General features: G+C 35.9%; 1 long non-coding RNA gene across 1 annotated transcript; it reads left to right on the forward strand.

Annotated features, from left to right (window-relative positions):
- The first annotated feature begins 14,643 nt into the window (after positions 1-14,643).
- LOC149842383 (uncharacterized) lies at positions 14,644-15,263 on the forward strand. The gene is made up of 2 exons (XR_016431063.1): positions 14,644-14,778; positions 15,113-15,263. It is a non-coding gene; the product is annotated as an uncharacterized LOC149842383 (long non-coding RNA).
- The last annotated feature ends 5,412 nt before the right edge of the window (positions 15,264-20,675 follow it).

The raw sequence follows: 20,675 nt of genomic DNA on the forward strand, positions 1-20,675 counted from the left end.
GAGAGAAAGAGTGGGTGGGCGAGAGAGAGAGAGAGGAGAAGGTTGCAGAGAGAGGAAAAGAGAGGGTGGGCGAGAGAGAAGGTTGCAGAGAGAGTGTGGACGAGAGAGGGCGAGGTCGAGAGAGAGAGAAGAGGGAGGGAGGGAGGGGGCAGAGCAAGAGAGAGAGTTATCCCACGAAGATTTTCAAAGTGAAATCGTTTTTTTCCTGGCGCTGTTTGTGCTTGCGCCAGTGAACCTGAAGATATGTTAACAGTATCGCCTGGGTGCATAGCAAAACGCAAATTTCTTGACAGGGTTAAGAGAGGGTTAAAAACTTCTGGCAACTTGATCGTTTAAGTTTGTAATAACAATATAACTCGAGTCTAATTAAGATTTCAGTTAAAACTAGAAAGTCCCCGTGGGGTCTATTGGATTTGGGACGACCGAGATTGTCTTTTGCCTTTTTCAAGGTTAACAATGTTGATTTGGTTTTTGGGAGTTGACATCTTGACCTCATGATCTTCATTGTTTTTAACCTAAACCAATGGACCATCATACATTCCTCATTTATGATAGGCTTCGTCCAACCGACTTAATTTATGAGATCAATGAATGTCTCATATTTTTGTTAGCTAGGAGTCTTTTTAGTAGCTAATTGAAATTACTCATAATGAAGGTGATATCTTCACTTGTTTATGAAGTCCTAAGTGTCCTTATCCTTCTTTAACCTAAAATCGTGGAGCAGGCTAATCATAATTTATTTTGAATTAAAATTACTCAATGAATAGGTTCACGAGGGTACAAAGTTGTCTAATCTAATAAACATTTAGGGTGGAGAACGACGACAAGGCCTCTCCATCAAGACTCCTCAAAAATCATCAAATCAAGGCGTGATCATTCTTCAAGAAATATGGGCAAATATCTAAGAATATAATTACATAAGTCTCAAGATTTCCTGTCTCATTAAACTTGACAATTTTTTTAGAAAGTTCAATGTCTTGACTCAAGAAAAAATCCTGAATTTTATATGGTCTTCTTTCAACTTTGGTTTCCTTTATTTGACGACGACTCAGGTTCCTTAGTTCCTCTTCCAAGTTTTGAACCCGCTCCTTATATTCATTGGACCAGGATGATTTAGCTCTAATTGTCGGGACCACTATTTCTAGCACTCTAGTGGATTGAACTTTTTTTATGGGGACACTCTGACTCTTCTGTCTTTGCACCTGTGTGTAGCTTCTCAATCTAGCTACATTCTCCATGAATTTATGTTGGCTTTCTTGCATTATTAATTTCATGATGGCAATGAATTTTTCTAATTCCTCCAAGGTAGATCTCATGAGACATCTTAGACTATTCTTTTTTCCTATCGGACATCTCATATTGAGTATCTTTTCCTTCATTTTTTGAATTTGTCTTGTTCCTATTGTGTTGGTTGAAAGAATCCCCTCTAGACAGGAAGGTTGCTACCATTATAAAAAAAGTTTAAAGTATAAGATCTTAACTTTCTAACAAGAAAAAAATATGTAAATTGGACATCAAAGTAGAAAGCTATGACCAAAACAAGGTGACTTATTCAGTTAAAAACTTATCATTTTAGTTAGATCACACTTCAAGTATAATTTTGACCACCAAAACAATGAAATTGTGTTTGAACTTAAAAAATAAATTAAAGTTGAGGATTTCCAAAACATCAAACTATGCCTTGATTTGACATCCAAATAGAGAGATATGACCAAAATAAGTTAACTTATCAGTGAAGTCAAGGCTTGTTTCTAATGACAAGACCATGAATTGTCATTAAGAATTGACCCCAAAGATACACTTGTTAATAATTCACCCAATTGTCATTATGATTTCAAGGTACATTTGCCATTAAAAGTTCTTGTCGTCAACCAATTGTCGTCGTCAGCTTTTGTCATCCGTTCTAGGTATGTTTTGTTGCATTCGAACCTCCTTGAGCCCATGCCCTGGGGACATGCTGCTGAATTCAACACTCATTGGAGTTGTCATAGGAGGCTAATTAAGCGTGTGGTGAGTTCACTTCCTTTTATTTTGACTTATTTAGTTTTTAAATTTATTTAGAGTATGTTTGTCTCTAATTTTTATTATATTTATTTTTGTTCGTACATTTTTCAAGTGTTGGTGGTGCCCCCACACCGTCTCATTTTAAGATTTGTGTTCGAGGTATGTGACTATTGCAAGTTAAAACCCAAGATTTAAATATACTAAAATTTTGGAAAAGTGCATGACTAGAAAAGTGCATGCCATGAATAGAAACCCCACATTCTCTTTATTTTAAAATTGAATCTATTTTCAAAAGCTCATAATTTATTTTCAAAATTCATCTTATTTTCTTTCAGAATTTGGGGATTGACACCTCTAGATCACTTTCTCATGGTAGTTTTTGTCTATTTTGTCAAATAATGCTCTATACATTTTTTTCCCTGGGATTCCCATGCTGCCTTTACCTATCAAGTGCCCATAAAAATCTAATTATTTGTCTTCTATTTTGTTTGATAACAAAATGAAAATTCATGTGACTTTTCATGTTCCAGATTGTTTAAAGCAGAGTTCCTAGAGCCTTTGTGTTCTATGACTAAATGTATTTCTAACCTATATTTGGATTTTGAATATTTATTTTCATGTACATAACCATTTGGTGAGCCACACCTTCCATTACTTGGAACTAAAATAACTTGTTCCTTTTTCTTTTTTTCCATGTCACTGGATAGGGTGAGTAACGACGACTCCAACACAGGAGCCGATCCATGATCCAGAATTACTGGATCACGACACATGCAGAAGCTACTATATGCAGGCGAGTCCAAACAGGACTCTAGCAAATGGATTTTTGGGGCTCGAACACTCTGTTTCGACAGAGGTGGTCAACACGAGAAAGTTGTGCGACGCACACACTTTTTTAACGGATCCAAATTCACTAGAATCAGATCTAGAGTATCCGATCCACGAACAACTGTCTGGACCAGTGAGGCTGGTCTTTGACAGGCTGATGGAACAAGCAATCAATCATCTTAGAGAGGGATTTTGAGCCCTCTAACGAAAAAGTTTCAGAAAAATCTGAACTGACAAATTGTAGATCTCCTTGTGGTCTTTCCAGAACGCTAAAGTTTGAAATTTTTGAATGACCCTACAGGATTATACATATTTTTGAAGTTGGTATATTTGTTTTCCTAGCTGTTTTAAAATGTGTAACAGGGTTGATTCATGCAATAACTCAAAGACAATTTTTGAACATCTAATAAATCGATTCATGCAAGACTCAAAACATGAAAAAGATTTGACAAGGTATTAGCTAATCGGCACAAGTTTTAGTTTCAAAAACTAAGCACATATGGTCAAAATATCCAGCAAACACCAAGTATTATTCAGGAAATAGAACAACCAGGATGGAAAATTGATTTTTTGTAGGCAAATAATGACAATGACTTTAGACCAACATTGGAATCGATTCAATAAAAATCATAAACATGAAACTTGTAAAGCTATGTTTTAGCTTTCCAATAAATCTAACCATGTGATTTTTCATGCAGTAGACAAGAAAATATGCAAGAAATACGGAACACTATCAGGAAGTATTCTATGCTGGATAAACCTCAAAATGATTCTGTATGTCCGAAAGTTAACAACAATGTTTATAGCTTACACAGGAAGATTAACTCAAAACCATAAACATAAAAGTTGTCGGACTTGGTCTTAGCTTTCCAACAAGATAAACAGCTCCTAATTTGAACCAATATCCAGGCAAATACAGTCGAAACACTAGAGTTGTGTCTGACGACCTGAGTGCAGAATATCAAATTTCTCAACAGAAACGAAGTTCGAACAAACCACAACTTGCAGAAAACAAAATTAAGATTTGTGATCATTCACTAACATAAAACACAAATAATTTCATTCATCAACTATCTTCAAAAGTTCATATAGGAAGAATAACCAGTAACAACACAAAACCTGCAAACAACAAGAAATGCAAGATGAGAATGAAGTTATCTGATTGCAGCCAAAAGCAAGAGGGGCAGCCGACAAACAGTGACCACCACCATGAATTCTCAATGCAGACAGAAGTCACAAACTTCCTCAGATGAGTCACCAACCACTAGAAAGAACACCCTTCACTGGTGCCTTCTTTCTAAAAACAACGAATCTCTCACACCTCCATAAACTGAGTTTTCTCCTTCACTCTTCCTTCTTCCAATTTTTTTTTCTCCAAAAGTAGCAAAAAGACCCCAATATTGTTTCCTTTGTGGCTTTTGTAGAGTCAAAGAGAGAGGTGCCCTTCTATTGGCCACCTTGAAGGTGACTTAGAGACTTGAGAAGGCATTCAAGTCCACCTCCACAAGGCCCAATAAGAGCCACCTTAGGAAGGCCTCTCTTGGGAAAGAGACTCACCACACTTTGGCCCAATAAGAAGCCACCTCCATTTGTACCAATGTGGTGTTTCCTTTTTTAGATGGGTTGGATATCTAAAGCACTGAGATCCTAAATGGATCTTGATTCGGATCCGTGGTTGAAACAAAAGCAAAACTATCCTTTTATCTCTTACACCCTCTATTGCCACAAAAGGATCCTACATGGCACTAGAACTATCCGGATCCATAGAATTTGGCACCTATAAAAAATAAAAATAAAAATAAAATTAAATAAGAAGAAATATCTAATATGATTCCTAACTTTTCCAAAATAGAATCGAAAATAACAATGTGATTTCTGAGAAGGTACGTAAAAGCAAAAATCTTAGAAATTGAAATTTGACAAACATAATAGATCTTGAAGATCCAATTAGACTCGAATAGTCCTGCATGATTAGATCTACCACAGCTCGCATCTTGGATCAGATCAGATGAGTTGGATTTGGATTCAACTTATCTTCAATGCACGGATCGTAAGGATGCTCTGCATCAGAGAGCAAGGGCAAACAATGACCGAGCTAGTAAGACCAGAGTTGCAGGTAGGGCTAAGAAGCATGACAAACTGCTTATGACTCGGCATGTAAAATACTCGTTCTGAAATAGGCTTTGACATTTTTTCAATTTTGAAAAATTTCTATCTTCTTATAAACAAGCCAGCTCGGCTATGCTCGCCATACAAGAACAAGTAGAGCTTGAACACCCTCTATTCGCTTTGTTAGTCTCATTTACCAGCCCTATTAGTTGGTGCTGCTATGGTGAAATATTCATGCCAGAAATATCACAAAGTCATCTTCTTTCCAAACGCGACTTTGACATTCAAGGACTAAGCTTTTCTGCGCAGTGTTAGGCTCATTTCAGCCCACATAAACCTGGACAATCCTTGTCAACGTAAATGTTGTGGCACTATTTTAGCATAATCTAAAACTAACTCCGGGGGAGAGAAAAGTTAAAAGATAAAGACAGGAGAAAATGAGTAAGAATTAGGAAAAGAAATGCTTTCAGAAGCAATGGCCGAACGCACCAGGAAGAGGATGAATGAGTCTGTTGGAGAGATTTGTCCGTCTTCATTGTTGACAAAAAAGTTGTTTTTCTAATATATGGATTTTGGTTGGATGCCAAAGCTGCCTAAATCAGTTAAAAGCTGCCTGAAGGTTTCAATGTGACATAAGCATGTTAGTCATCCTTGTTTTTTCTTAGCAGCTCCATGCTATCTTCAGTCAGCCACTTGCTTCTTTGGCCATTACAATGACTTCTTAAAAAATATTAGTTTTACTAACTGATTTTATCTATAACATTCTCCACCAACATAACGCCGTGGTCATTTATCGGATATGAATATTTTTTTTTCCAATTATTATACGAAAAAACCGCTCCCAGCCCAGTATCAATGACCTAATCAAGGTTTGCCTGTTGTACTTATGGTGGCTGTTCTGGTAGCTGAAAACTTTGTGGGCTTACCTCTCACCCTTGGGACTAGTTTTGCTTCAGCTTATGGAAGGGGATGATGCCCTTGAGATTTGAACCTCGACAGCCCGCCTAACAGTCTAGGCCCATGCCATTACACCAAACCTTTAGGGGATTCAGATCAAAATGGCATACTTGGTCCAAACCTCAGGCTCTTTAACACCCAGGTTTTCTTTTGTTTTTCTCATTTTTCATCTGTTATTATAAAAAAAAAGTAAATTTTCAAAAATACAACCCAAAGGTTCACCAATAATAAAAAAGACACCTAAGTTTCACACCTAAGTTTATGCACAGTTAATTAAAAACAAATTTTTCATCCATTTAACTTGGGTTATCATTAACCCACGCTGAGTTAAAAAGACAAATCCCCCCCCCCCCCCCCCCCCCTTGTTAAGGTTTTTCGTCTCAGGTCTTTCTACCCACCATTCATTCTTGTCTACCCAACTTTTATTGTCAAGTTTACAGCACGTTGCTGTGCAAAGGCAAGAAGAATAAGAGACGGGTTACTGAAATTTCATTTTTGCTTATCAAGAGAAATGGGAAAAAAGAAGAAATGATCATGCCATTAAGACCAATATTATCGATGACTAAAAAATACTGAGATAAAAAAAAAGGAACCTGTTATGTTCAATGTCTAATTATCTTCACCATAGCACCAATGATATATCCCATGATCAAGATGCAGAATCTTAAGAGGGTGATCAGTGAAAAATGCAGTCCCTATGGAGTTTTTCCCTGTTTCTGGTCGATAATGTCCCATTGAAAAGGCTTCGAACTGTTTGTTTTTTACAGTTTTCTTGCCTCATGTCTACTAGAAATGACAAAATACACATCTTGTGGAGCTTATCATGAGAGAGAGAGAACATTACTTAAAAGTGAAACTCAACAAAGCCTTGAGTCTCACAAGCACAAACACAACAGCAAAACATGAAAACGCCATTTACACAAAAAACAGAAAAAACTCAAACACAAAACAGAAAACTCATCAAGTACCACAAACATCTAAATGGGGATCAGTTGGTGGCAGAGTAGCATACACATCAACCAAGACCCTATGAGTCAAACGGTTAAGGTTGAAATTGACATCCTGAAAAGTAGCATCATTTCTGGCCATCCATATGAACAACCACACTGTAACCAAATTCTCCAAATAGTCCACTTCTTTTCGCTAATTATAGCAGGGCCGAGGATAAGATCTAACGCAAAGCAGCCCTCCTGCACAACAACTGATAGATCCCTCCAAGTTTTAGAAAACACTTCACACGACCAAAAAAAGATGTGTAGTTTCTTCTATCTGTCGACAAAGCACACACCACAGGGAAAATGAAACCCCATCCTCTTGATATTGTTATGGGTTTGTATCCCGTCATGAAGAATCAACCAAGCCAATACCTTGGTCCTCGGAGAGAGAGAGAGAGAGCTTTTTTAGGGTAAAATGCTAATTACAGTATATACAACTGACGGATGTGACTACCGGTCCTTTTTAATTAACCATCAAAATAGTTAAGTGTGCTTATAAAAATGACCAAAACTTAGGTGCCCTTTTTATTATTGCTAAAACTTTACCTGTTTTTTTTGAAAATTTCCATATAAAAATTAAGAAACAAAGTTGAAGTAATTCATCACTTTTAATTTATCTAATACAAAATTAGTTCGGTTATCGTTTTGAATTAGTGTTCCCGCGTACTTTTTCAATGACTATCTATTATGACACTAGTTTATTATGTTCACCCTTAAAATTATTCTGTGCTATGGCAGCTTTCCCTGTAGATACTTCATGTCATTTTAAATTTTTTATCTTATTGCAAGCGTAATATAGTGAAAAATGCCTTTAAGAAAAAAAAAATATTTAGGGGGAAACCTTTCACCCCTAATCCCAAAAATGGGCCTCACTTTTATCCCTGATAGGAGCCTTGATTTCCTAGAAACTGTCAAAATGAAGACCTTAGGTTAATATAAATACTCATAGGGGTGGCAATCGTGTCGGGTTGGCGGGTCGACCCGACGGGTTGGTGGGTCAGCATACCTCAACCCGAACCCGACCCGTTTATTAAACGGGTCGGCTGTGGCAAACACGAACCCGACCCGTTTAATAAACGGGTAACCCGACACGACCCGCCAACCCATTTAATAAATGGGTTGGGTCGGGTAAACGGGTTCTCAGGTTCGCGGGTCAGGTTGACGGGTCGGGTTGATGGGTTGGCGGGTTGACCCACCCGCCTAACCCGTTTATTAAACGGGTCAGCCGGGTTGGCATACCCCCAACCCGAACCCGACCTGTTTAATAAACGGGTTACGCGGGTCGACCCGTTTATTAAACGGGTTGGCTTAAGCCCAACCCGAACCCGCCTAAGAGGCGGGTTGGCGGGTCGTGTCAGAAATTGCCACCCCTAAATACTCATTCGTCAAGGTTAAATATTTTAAACATTTAATTATGAAAGTTTATTATTATAATTTCACTTATGATTTAACCTGAGTTAACATATAATAATAAATGTAGGCTTTTGTTTCACAGTTTCCAAGAAAATAGGGGCCATATCAGGAAATTCAGAAATGTGATTCAATTTGTGAAATGAGAAGCACACTTTTGGCCCGGATGAAATTTTTCCGAAGTCAACAAGATAAAATCATGCAATTAACTGCACAGTCTGTGATGTATATCATATACTCCTTAAGCAAAATGTTGACTTTATATCAAAGATTTTTCTATAGATCTATGAATTGAACACCTGCAAAAATTAATAAACAGCTTTAATATGCTACAATGTGGGTAATTAGATGGAAAAGAGCAGGGAATACGGGAAAGCCTGATTTTATAAACATGATGGTATAAAAAAAGGATGTGAGAAGGCCACACTGCTTAAAATTTCCCATGTCATTCCCAATTAACTTTTGAACTCAATGCTACCGAGGGTCCACCTTCCTAGTTAGGAGCGACTATGGTTTGTCACTAATTAGGATTCGAAACCAATTGAGATATGATGCAATGTGATTGTATACCTTAAATGTGTGATCACCCACCATCTTGTCAGAATATCATACTAGGATCCAATAACCAAGAAGGTTTGAGTCTCCCACATACCAAAGACTCCTCACATGCAAGTATTCAGGTTCCAATGAGACTCGTCTAAACCATGAACTCTTGTAAGCCATGTATCCTCTTGTACTATATATGTTAATGGAGCTTGACACTCACAAGAGAAAATTGTTGAGGTGAAGGGACCATGGATTCTGGATCATTCATATCCGAACCATATTAAATTGTGTGCAGTGTGTGATTAATTTCCTTTTTTTCTCTCATATTTTTGCTCATTCATGGTATCAGAGCTAACCCTAGGCAACATGTCTATGTCAACATCAGCAAGCTTCTCTTTAGAGACAAGTTATATTCTCCCTGCTCCAACTTCCTTGAAATATTTTTTTAGCACAAAGTTGTGTATTGACAACTATTTGTTATGAGAATCTCAATTTATTTTACTATTGATTTCGTATGATCTACACAGGTTCATAGATGAATCAAAACCGTGTCTAGATAAATTAATTATTCAAGATAGAAAACTAGTGATCAACCTTGAGTTTGTCAAATGGCAACAACATGATCAACTTCTTCTTAGCTAGCTTATTTCCTCCTTATTTGAACTTGTTCATACATAGGTGGTTGGCATCAAAACCTCATATAAGTTTTGGTCAGCCCTAAGAGAAACCTATGTTGTTTACTTTTGATCTCATGTATTAGAGTTAAAAGATCAACTGCATACACTAAAAAAAGAGAAAAGTATTGATGAACTTTTTCAAAAAGAAAAATGCATCATTCACCATTTGGTCATGGCAGGCAAAACTTTTTCAGATGAAAATTTTATTTTGTTTATTTTACAGGCTCTTTCCCATGAGTATGCAGTCTCCAGAGTTTTCATGTCTACCTGGTCTAACACCATATCAGTAAACCAACTTCACAGTCTACTCTTATCAAAAGAAGTTCACATAGCTTAAACCACCATAACTAGTCATGATGTTTCTCTAGAAGCTTAATAATAATTTTAACAACTTTGGTCGAGGATGCCGTAGATATCCCTAACAAGGGGATCAGTTTAAGAGTCATGGGCATGGACATCAAGATGTGCATTTCAATGGTTCTCAGAATACTTCAGGTGTTACATGTTAATACTGTAAAAAAGTGAGTCATACAACCTGCCAATGTCTTCTCTTTCAGGGAGAGCTCTCATCATAATCATTATCCATGACATATCATGAATATGCATCATTAAATTATTTATAGAAAGGATGGTTTTTATACTCTAGTATGACACAAGACTTGAACTCGTTATCCCTCAACTTTGACTATCAATGCAATGATACAATTAAAATCAGTAATGGGAAAAGTTTGCCTATTTCTCATATTGGTGAATCTATTCTTTCCTATATTGGTACCAAATTTGCTTTAAGAGATATATTACATGTTCCTCAAATTAAAAAGCAATTATTATCTATTCAGTGATTCACTCAAGATAATAATGTTATTTTTGAGTTTTACTCATCTCACTAATGTGTTAAAGATTTGATAACAGTAAAAGAAATACTCCTCGAAGCGACCAAGAATGGATTGTATCATGCCCAACTCAATCCCAATAAAACAACCAATGTTGGAGAGCATACAACTACTTCATAGTGACATTGTCGACTGGGCCGCCTGGCATTCAGAATCATCCAATATGTTATTTTAGATTTAGTTTGCCTTTCATTAATCGTGTTGACTCTAAAGTGTGTGATGCTTGTCAAAAAAGAAACATCATAAACTTTCCTTCTCTAATAACATGCATGAGATTTCAAAACCTTTAGATTTGAGTTTTGTTGATGTGTGGGGACGTGCCTCAATCTTTGATACTCAAGGTTTCAAATATTATCTAAGTTTTGTTAATGGTTTTTCTCAATTTACTTAGATATTTTTTATGAAAAATAAATCTGGTGTGTCTACTATATTTTAAAAAATTGAAAGCTCAAGTTGAAAACATTGTCAGGTCTAAAGTAAAGTTTTTACAAACTGAAGGTGGGGGAGAATTTAGGGTCTTATATTCGTTTCTAAAAAGTTTTGGGATTGGACATCGAATTTCATGTTCACACACAAAAGAGCAAAAATTGATCAGTTGAATGCAAACATTGACACATTGTTAAAATTGGGTTCTCTAATGGCTCACACCCATCTCTCTACCTAGTGTTGGCAGTATGCCTTCTCCACCACAATCTATCTGATTAACCACTTATTTATTTCTAACCTACATCATCAATTTCTCATGAAATTTTTATTTAACCAAAATCCTAATTGTACTTTCTTAAAAAAAATTGGATGTGCATGTTACTCATACCTAAAACCCTACTGAGATCATAAATTAGATTACAAGTCCTTTTGTCATACATTCCTTGGCTACAACCCTACTCACCATGGATACCTTTACCTAAATTTCATCACTTGCAAAGTCATTGTCTCCCAACATGTTATCTTTGATGAGAACTCCTTTCTGTTTTAACCTCCTCACATATCAACCCCACAAAAAACCATGCCACCATTAGAACCCAATTTTTTATTACCAATTAATACCCCTCCACTTCTCTCCCTTGAGTCTTCTGCCCCTATCCATTTCTCTCATATGCAACCAATATCATCTACTATTCTCAGCTCTCATGTTACTTCTCCACTTGTTTTGGTGTCTTTGCTCTCACTTGCTCCTAGTTTTCCTGCGACTACTCTCCCTCTTCTCACTTGCACTCACTATATGGTCATCAACATGTAGGATGGGACCCTTAAGCCTAAGTTTTTTCAAGCAACTAAGCACCCCTCCCTATTGTTTTTCTTATTGAAATATTCTCTAACATTGAACTCACTACGTTTAAACAAACTCAGACTGAGTCTCATTGGCATGATGCTATGCAAACTAAATTCTGTCCTACTAAAAAATAACACGTGGACTCTTGTCCCACCTAATCCATTCTAGAATCTCATTTGATATAAGTGAATCTATAACATTAAAAGGAAGGTTGATGGATCTCTTGAGCGATAAAAAATTCATTTAGTTGCCAAAGGCTATAATTAGGGCGAAGACATTGAATATTGTGAAGGTTAACCCTTCCACTATTCGTGCAATTCTCTTTGTGGCGCTTTGTCAGCATTCGTCTATTCACCAACTGAATGTTCACAATGCATTCCTTTATGGCTCTATAAACGAGGAAGTCTATATAGAGTAAGCTAAATCAGGTCTTCTATGGACTCAAACAGGACATTTGAGTATTGCTCTTCTGAGCAATGGTTTTGTTGAATCTCATACCGATGCTTCTCTATTTATTTTGCACAAACCTCATTTGACTATTTATATCTTGGTATATAATGATGATATTCTAGTCACAGGAAGCTCTCTCAAGTTTGTTTGATCTTTAATTACACACATAAGTCAAAGTTTTGCATTAAAGGATCTTGGCCTTCTATATTATTTTTGGGGGATTGAAGCAGTTCCAAACACAGATGGTCTTATGATTTCATAGAGTAAATATGTTCTAGATATCTTACATCTCACATCCATGATTGGAGCCAAACCGATCAGCACACCTATGACTCCTTTTGCACGGCTAACATCAGATAGACTGTTCTTTTATAATCCTACACTTTATCTCAATGTGATGGGTGCACTGTAATATATGACTCTTAATCGTTCTGATCTTGCCTTCCTGATCAACAACATATGTCAATACATGCACCAATCTTCAGTCAACCACTATAATGCAATAAAAAGGATTTTACAATATCTCAAAAAAAACAGTTCATTATGGTCTTCTGTTTCACTTTCAGTCTTCTCATACACTGACTAGGCTGGTTTTTCAGATGATCGAAAATCTACTTCTGGCTATGTTGTGTATCTTAGTCCCAACATTATTTTTTGAAGTTCAAAGAAACAGCATGTGGTTGCTTGTTTTAGCATAGAGGCCAAATATAGAGTAATTGCAAATGCAACAACCAAAATCTCTTGGGTTCATGCTTTGTTTTGAGAACTGGGTGTTTCTGTCCATTCATTGACCACCCTTTGGTACAATAATGTGTCTACGATCTATCTAGCTATGAACCTAGTTTTTCACTGTCACACCAAGCATATTGAAATTGATGTTCACTTTATTTGGGACCATGTTGCCAAAGGCAAACTCACATTTGTGAGTCTGATCAAACTGCAGATGTTCTCACCAAAGCTCTATTGGTTCTGCAGTTTCAGTTTTTATGATCCAAACTCAACATTTGTCTCAAACCGTTGCATTTGCAAGGGGATGCTAGAATATCATACCTGGATTCAATAACCAAGAAGGAATCAATAAGACTCAAAAAGTTCACATGAATCAAGAAGCCTTATCCATCAAGGAGTCCAAGAAAGGTAAAACCAACTCAAGATTGTACTATAGGTCTCCCACATGCCAAAGACTCCTCACATGAGAAATCATTTGTTCAAGTCCTAATGAGACTCCTCCAAACTTTGAACTCTCGTAGGCCATGTATTCTTGTTGCCTTCCTCTTGTACTATATATACACGAGTAATGTGTTCTTTAGGCTCCTTTTTTTTGTTAGAGCCCTTCAAAAATCATAATTTTAAGTATTTTTTCTCACGTCTAACACCATAGATGTGATTTATAGGTTTTTTTTAATAGAAACCAGCTTTTGGATCATGGGAATCTGACTTATATACAAGCTTTTTTGGTAATCCAAAATCAATGGCTACGAAGGCACCAATTTTTTGACTCATAAAAATATGTTTTTTCATAAAAAAAACATGATCCAAGAGTTTATTCACTAAATAAAACATGCTAAACACATCTAATGGTTCAGACTATCATAAAACACCTAAAACCTATGGGGGCAAAAGGGGGCAGAATGAGAAATGGGCCTAATATGTTCAATTCTCTCTCTCTCTCTCTCTCTCTCTATATATATATATATATATATATATATATATATATATATATATATATATATATTAATAGAGATTAACCCTTACCAAAGAAAATCGTTGAGGTGAAGGGACAGTGGACTTAGGATCATTCAGATCCAAACCATGTTAAATTGTGTGCAGTGTGTAATTGATTTTCTTCTTCTCATATCCGTAATCGTTTTATTTTGTTGTTGGACCTGGCAAGTATCCCAAAGATGGTTGGTGATACGCTAAAAGTGTGGAATCACATTGCACCTAATCCTCCCTCATTTGAAACTCATGGGAGGCCAGGTCGAAGCTGGGAGCATTCTCCAATGGGCAGAAGGAATTCAAGGCTTTTACCAATGGGATGGCCTACCAATGTGTGGCCAGTGATGGCATTTTTTTTTCTTGGCCCAAAAGAAGACAAAAATAAAAATAATTTTGAACTCGATCTAAATTCATATTTATAAACATTTTCCAACAGGATAATCAGTACGCAGTTTCTGATTGATGGTATTACAAAGTTGGATGATGCCATACGCAAGAAGGCAAAGTGATTTGGAAGCCATCACCAACTATAAATAGCAACACATACATACATACATGCAGAGTAGTGCAAAGATGAAGGCAGTTGCCATAGTTCTGCTTGTTTCCTTAACAGCTCAACTCTTCATTCAGCCAAGCTTCCAATCCGACCTGACTTGTGGTTCGGTGGTTATGACACTGCACAAGTGTGTTACTTATATGACTGGAGGTGAGATCGCACCCACCCGTGCATGCTGTGAGGGCCTAGAACGTCTTCACAACATGCTAATTACACAAGAAGATAAGGAGCAAGCATGCACTTGCATCCGCCACGCCACCCGGCGCTTCCACAATCTTAAGGAAACTGCTGTGAGCGTGCTCCCGAGCGAATGCCATGTCGAGCTACCGTTCGGAATCTCCACCACCATGGATTGCACTAGGTGAAAACCCTGTTTTTTTGTTCCTTCTTTTTTTTACTTTTCAATTTTTGATTGGACAAATTTTCCTACTATTCCATGGATTGCAAGGTCAGTATACGACTTTGTTCATCTTCTAAATATGTAATTTCCTTTATTTGACGATTCAAAATTCAGGATTTTTGTGGGATGTTATAGCATACACTTGAGATATCTTCATGTCACTGGACTTTGAAAAAGTTGGTGGTTGCTTTAGTACTGCTCTTTTTCGTATTAGGCAGGTGTTATTTATTTTCCCAACTGTATTTTTTTTTGGTGACATGAACAATTTAACATATTTCCCCAAAATCTGATACAGGTTTGAGGTTTGAAATTCATAAACTGGGCCGAGCTTCAGGTGATGCCAAAGGTAAATGGTAGTGAAGATCAGGATTCTTGATATAAACTTGATTGGTGATATTTCTTTGGGTCTCAATCGCAAATTTATGACCATGGTTCCAAAATTAAAAGAGCATTTGTCACTCTAATGAGGCTTCGGTTCAATACCAGCAGAGGTTTTCTTTCTTTGACTTTTTGGATTAAGTACAAAAGAATGCAATATTCCATAGCAACGCCTTGTAAGAGATAATGACTTAAGCATATTTTTTGCAGTTTTGTTTTTTTAGGATTGTCAAGAAAAAAATGTCATTTCATTACTTTGATCACCTATATATTAACGATCATATTAAACCATCACCTTTTATAAGTGGAAATTTGTGCAAAAGGGTCCAGTCAAATCTTCACTCAGTTGCCCCAAACCGTTTTCCAGAATATTATAATTAAGCCCTAAACCAAACCAGGCTTTGGGATTAACTGGCTGCAATAGAATGAGCCTAGTGAACATGCAGTCTCTCTCTCTCTCTCTCTCTCTCTCTCTCTATATATATATATATATATATATATATATATATATATATATATATATTACCAACCAAATATATTTATTGGTATGAACCAAGATTTTCATAGTTTTTTTTTTACGTTTTTTCAAAAATTTTACAGTATGGATGTGATTTAGATGCTTGGCTTTATAGAAATAGGCTCTTGGATCATCCAATTATGATGTATAAGAAGGATCTTTTAAGGGTTGAAAATCAATGGCTTAAAATTTTTATAAATATTCAACCATAAACAATCACATTTCTTGATCCAATTAGGAAAATCTACCAGTTGACCGAATGCATTTGCAGGGTTAGATTTGCAAAATAACCTACAAAAAATCTCAATTCATACCAGTAAACATATTTGAGTTTTCCTATATATATATAGTAATGGGTAGGTGCCAAATGATAGGTCTTATACATGCTAAATGAGTTTTTCAGGATTTTTTGTTTTATTTTTAAATGCTGACCGTACACAGATGTGATCTATGTACTTGATTTTATAGGGATCAGCTTATGAAGTGCATGGGTGGGTTACTATAAGGTTTGAAAAATTAACAGTCCAAAATCTTTGTAAATTTTTGAAGCTCCAAATATCATTTTTTTCATCAAAACTACACTAAGGATTCCTCATAAATTGACCATGCCCAACACATTTATATTGTCATAACTTGAAAGAAAACATCGAAAGGTTAGAAAAACCCATTTAGCATGTATCAATTTGGCACCTACCCTTCTCTCTCTCTCTCTCTCTCTCTATATATATATATATATATATATATATATATATATATATATATATATATATATATATATTGTGAAGAAAGAGAGAGGAGGTATCATTGAACACTATAAGGTTTGAAAAATTAACAGTCCAAAATCTTTGTAAAATTTTGAAGCTCCAAATATCATTTTTTTCATCAAAAGTACACGACGGATTCCTCATAAATTGACCATGCCCAACACATTTATATTGTCATAACTGCTAAAAAACATCGAAAGGTTAGAAAAACCCATTTAGCATGTATCAATTTCGCACCTCTCTCTCTTTCTCCATATATATATATATGGAGAAAGAGAGAGGAGGTATCATTGAACCCCTTCTCATCGAACAAGCATCCTATTTTGTGCAAAATCAATGAATTGAAACTCATTAAAAGTAAACAACAATCAGTAGAATCAGAAAAATTGCATAATAAATTAGCGGTAGGAGGTGGAAAAGGTGGAATGCTCACCAGCAAAGATGCATCATAGATCGAAGGACTATAATTCAACCGATCGTAGTTGTAAGTAACAATCAGCCACTTGAGGTACCTGTAGTAAACCGTCGAGAGCTGCAGATCATCCTCGACAGCGAAGACGATCTCGTCGTCAGAGCCTGGCCACCTCACCTCGAGCCACTGCACCTGCAAACTAGCACTCCTGGTTCGGTAATGGAGGAGCTTGTCAGCGAACCTCCACTCAAACCCGTTGATGAAGTCGAGCATCCTCCTTGACTTCTCGAGTCTCCGATCCAGAGTCCTAGAGTAATTGTCGGCATCGAAGGGTCTGAAATGGTCAACGAAGACCTGGAGGTCGATGCGATCGCCGTCGATGAGGGATCGGAGGCAGCGGGCAAGGGTGTCGAGCCAGTTGTAGGTGAGCACCTTCACAATGAATTTGAAGTTAGGGTTAGGGATTTGATTGCCATTCTAAGCGGGGTTTGTGGGGATTATTCCTTATGGTCATGAAATTTTGGTATATTACGAGCCATTGAATTTTGAAGATCTTAAAAAGCCTACATTTATGTCATAATCACATGATCCAAAACTTGTTTTTCACTAAATAATGATTGCATATCATAGGTCTGATAAACCAAAAATGCACTCAAATTTTGAAATTTTGAAGCTTCTATTAGGTAGGAGTAGGTACTCCGGGAGCACCCATGATATGACATACATGGAAAATGAAAACCTACAAAATACAAAACTCACTAAATCAAACATGATAGTGGACTTTCAGTGTTTTTTTCAAAATTTTGACCCCATAAATGTATTCAGTATGATTGATTTACTAGAAATTGATACTTGGATCTTGCATTTTGAATGGAAAAAATGATATTTGGCATCTCAAAAATTTATAAAAATTGTAGGCTATTATTTTTGAAACCTTATAAAAACCTCTCCATGTATAGGAATCAAATGTTCCAAGAAGTGATTCCTATAAAAACTAGCATATTGATCACATTTATTCGGTCAGAATTTTGAAAAAACACCAAAAATTCATGAAAATTCAATAGCATGTTTCATTTAATATGTTTTGTATTTTATAGGTTTTCATCTCTCTCTCTCTCTCTCTCTCTCTCTCTTTATATATATATATATATATATATATATATATATATATATATATATATATATATATATATATATACACACACTACAATGTACCCAACTTTTTATTTATTTTTTCTGATAAATCTATCTCTATCGATGCTGTCTATAATCCACATGGGCCATTAGTGGAGGCGGTGCTTGGATTGCAAGATTTTGATATGTGAGCAAGTTCTTTTGGTTATTCAAAAATTACAATCATAAATTACCAAACTTTTTATTTAAAAAGAAATTATAAAAAAAATGTGATCCAAAGGTTGATCCCTGGCAAGTGGACCATGCTAAACACATCTCTTATGTCAGATTGAATTGAAACAACTTGAACCTAAGACATGTCCACAGATATGAGAGAGAGAGTAATAGTTACCACGTACGATTTAACTGGTTAAGAAAAGATGTTTTGGTCACACAGCTTTCAGTTTACTTATTCTCTTTTTCCCTTTAAAGTTTGTGTATGTAATTGCAGGATCCAACAATAAAATTGGAGAAATATTGTGCAATAAAAGGTACCACCTGGTTGGAGGCGCCTACTTTTCCTACAATTCTTCGGACATTATGGAGCCAGAGAATGGAGAATGCGTGTGTGAATGTGGAAGAAGATAATCTAATAAGCTAAATACCTTTCTAGAGCTCTTATGCATGTATGAATTACGTACCTAAGATTGGTGCTTTCGTTTTAATAATATATAATGATGAATAATAAGTTGACATTTTGACAAATAATCCTTCCCACTGTTGTATCACTTTTTTTTTAAAGGCAAGCTGGTTTTATACCACTATACCATTGGGTTTTGAACCTGCAACGTCCCAACACAAGGTTACCTGCACTAGCCGCTCCTACCAGACAAGCGGCGACCCCTGCTCGCTCTTCCTTTTTAATGAGTGATGGACTTCACCACGTTGAAGGCCTTGTAGCATGAATTGGTTGGTACGGCAATTTGGGTTCTTGGGATCGAGGTGTGCACAACGAGGGAGGGGAAATTTGAGATAGAAGAGGAAAGAAGATGGAGATCAGGAAACAGCCTGTGTAAGGGGAGTTCCTGCTCGATCATACCTGCTATGCGCAGGGGGATAGGGATTTATAATCCTCCCCTAAATTGTTGTTTTTTAGCAAGATTTTAATTACATTCAATATGGTATAATGGACATTTAAGTCTCACATTTTGTGAGTTATGATCCCACCATTGTGTGGCTCCTTGGATTCCATTGTTAGCCACTATGGCTACACTGGATCCAATTATCAAGTTCCAGCATCTCTCACTTGGCTATATGGGGTGAACAACCATATTATATCTGAATTGATGCATCATGTATCATATACTTCATGATAAAACATACACTTAATAAACCATGCACAATTCCAAGGGTTATGCAAGTATGATATTTTCTCACATGTTATGGGTTATTTTTCACATAATTTAATAAACTTTGCATCATTCATATTCAAGTATGAGGTTTTTCACACATGCTATGGGTTATTTCTTACATAGATATATGCATTTTTTCATCATTTTCATATAATCAAGTATGATGTGTTTCTCATGTGCTACGAGTTATTTTTCGTATAGTCATATGGGTTTTTTTCATCATTCATATTCGAGTATGAGGTTTTTGACACATGCTATGGGCTATTTCTTACATAGTCGTGTAGGTTTTTTATTATTATATGAACTATTATTTATTCCATATATAGTATCGGTTAAGCCATGACATCATCCTTTCATACATTTGTTTCACATAACTATATGTGTTGCACATCATGTCAAAATCTAATTAATATCTCTTAATGTGCATTATCATGTCAATATCATAAGGTTATAATATTCATTTCAATACATCACAATGTAAGTCTCACTTTTTTAATTAGTTATGGGGTTTTATATTGCTCTTCCATTACCATACCTTAGGACATCATCATGTCCACATGTACACTAATGGAGTACTATCAATTTTTGTCAACTCGTGGATTCATGATAAAGTATAATATGCCAACCATAGCAAATACTTCTACTTTTCAAAAAATTTATCATAATCAATACTCTCACTATCCATGTGAATCATCATATCACAAGCAACATGCTTTAACTTTCATCAGGTTAACCACCACCTAATCATTTTTGGATCAAACTACCTGAGTTAGATCGATATATATCTAGATCTAAATAATCATAAGTATTACTTAAAATATGAATAACACCATGTTGCATACTATGCATAAGCTTCTAAAAAATATGAAAAATATATCTTTATGTATTCATACCATAAAGAGCATAACTTATGATGATTATTTATCATTATATGCAAATAAATATCACATGCACTTACAAATAATTATTCATCTTCCACTTTTTCAATGCATTGCAATTAATTCATATGTGCATTAAGACATCACAAACTAGAAGCAATTAGAAGTAAAACATAAGTCCTTATATCCATATCCAATTTAGATATGCACCAGACTCATATCCAATAGGAGTATCATTTTCAATCACATTACCATTTGGATATATCAAACATGATAAGCTCATTTCAAGGCTTTAACCTTACATAATATTATAATAAGCAAAATTCATTAGATTTGTATGAGTCCATATCCAAAACCTACTTAAGATGTTGTCATCAAGCCCAA

The sequence above is a fragment of the Nuphar pumila genome, chromosome 3, assembly GCF_984573655.1.
Source record: "Nuphar pumila chromosome 3, dmNupPumi1.hap1.1, whole genome shotgun sequence".
Taxonomy (NCBI): Eukaryota; Viridiplantae; Streptophyta; class Magnoliopsida; order Nymphaeales; family Nymphaeaceae; genus Nuphar; species Nuphar pumila.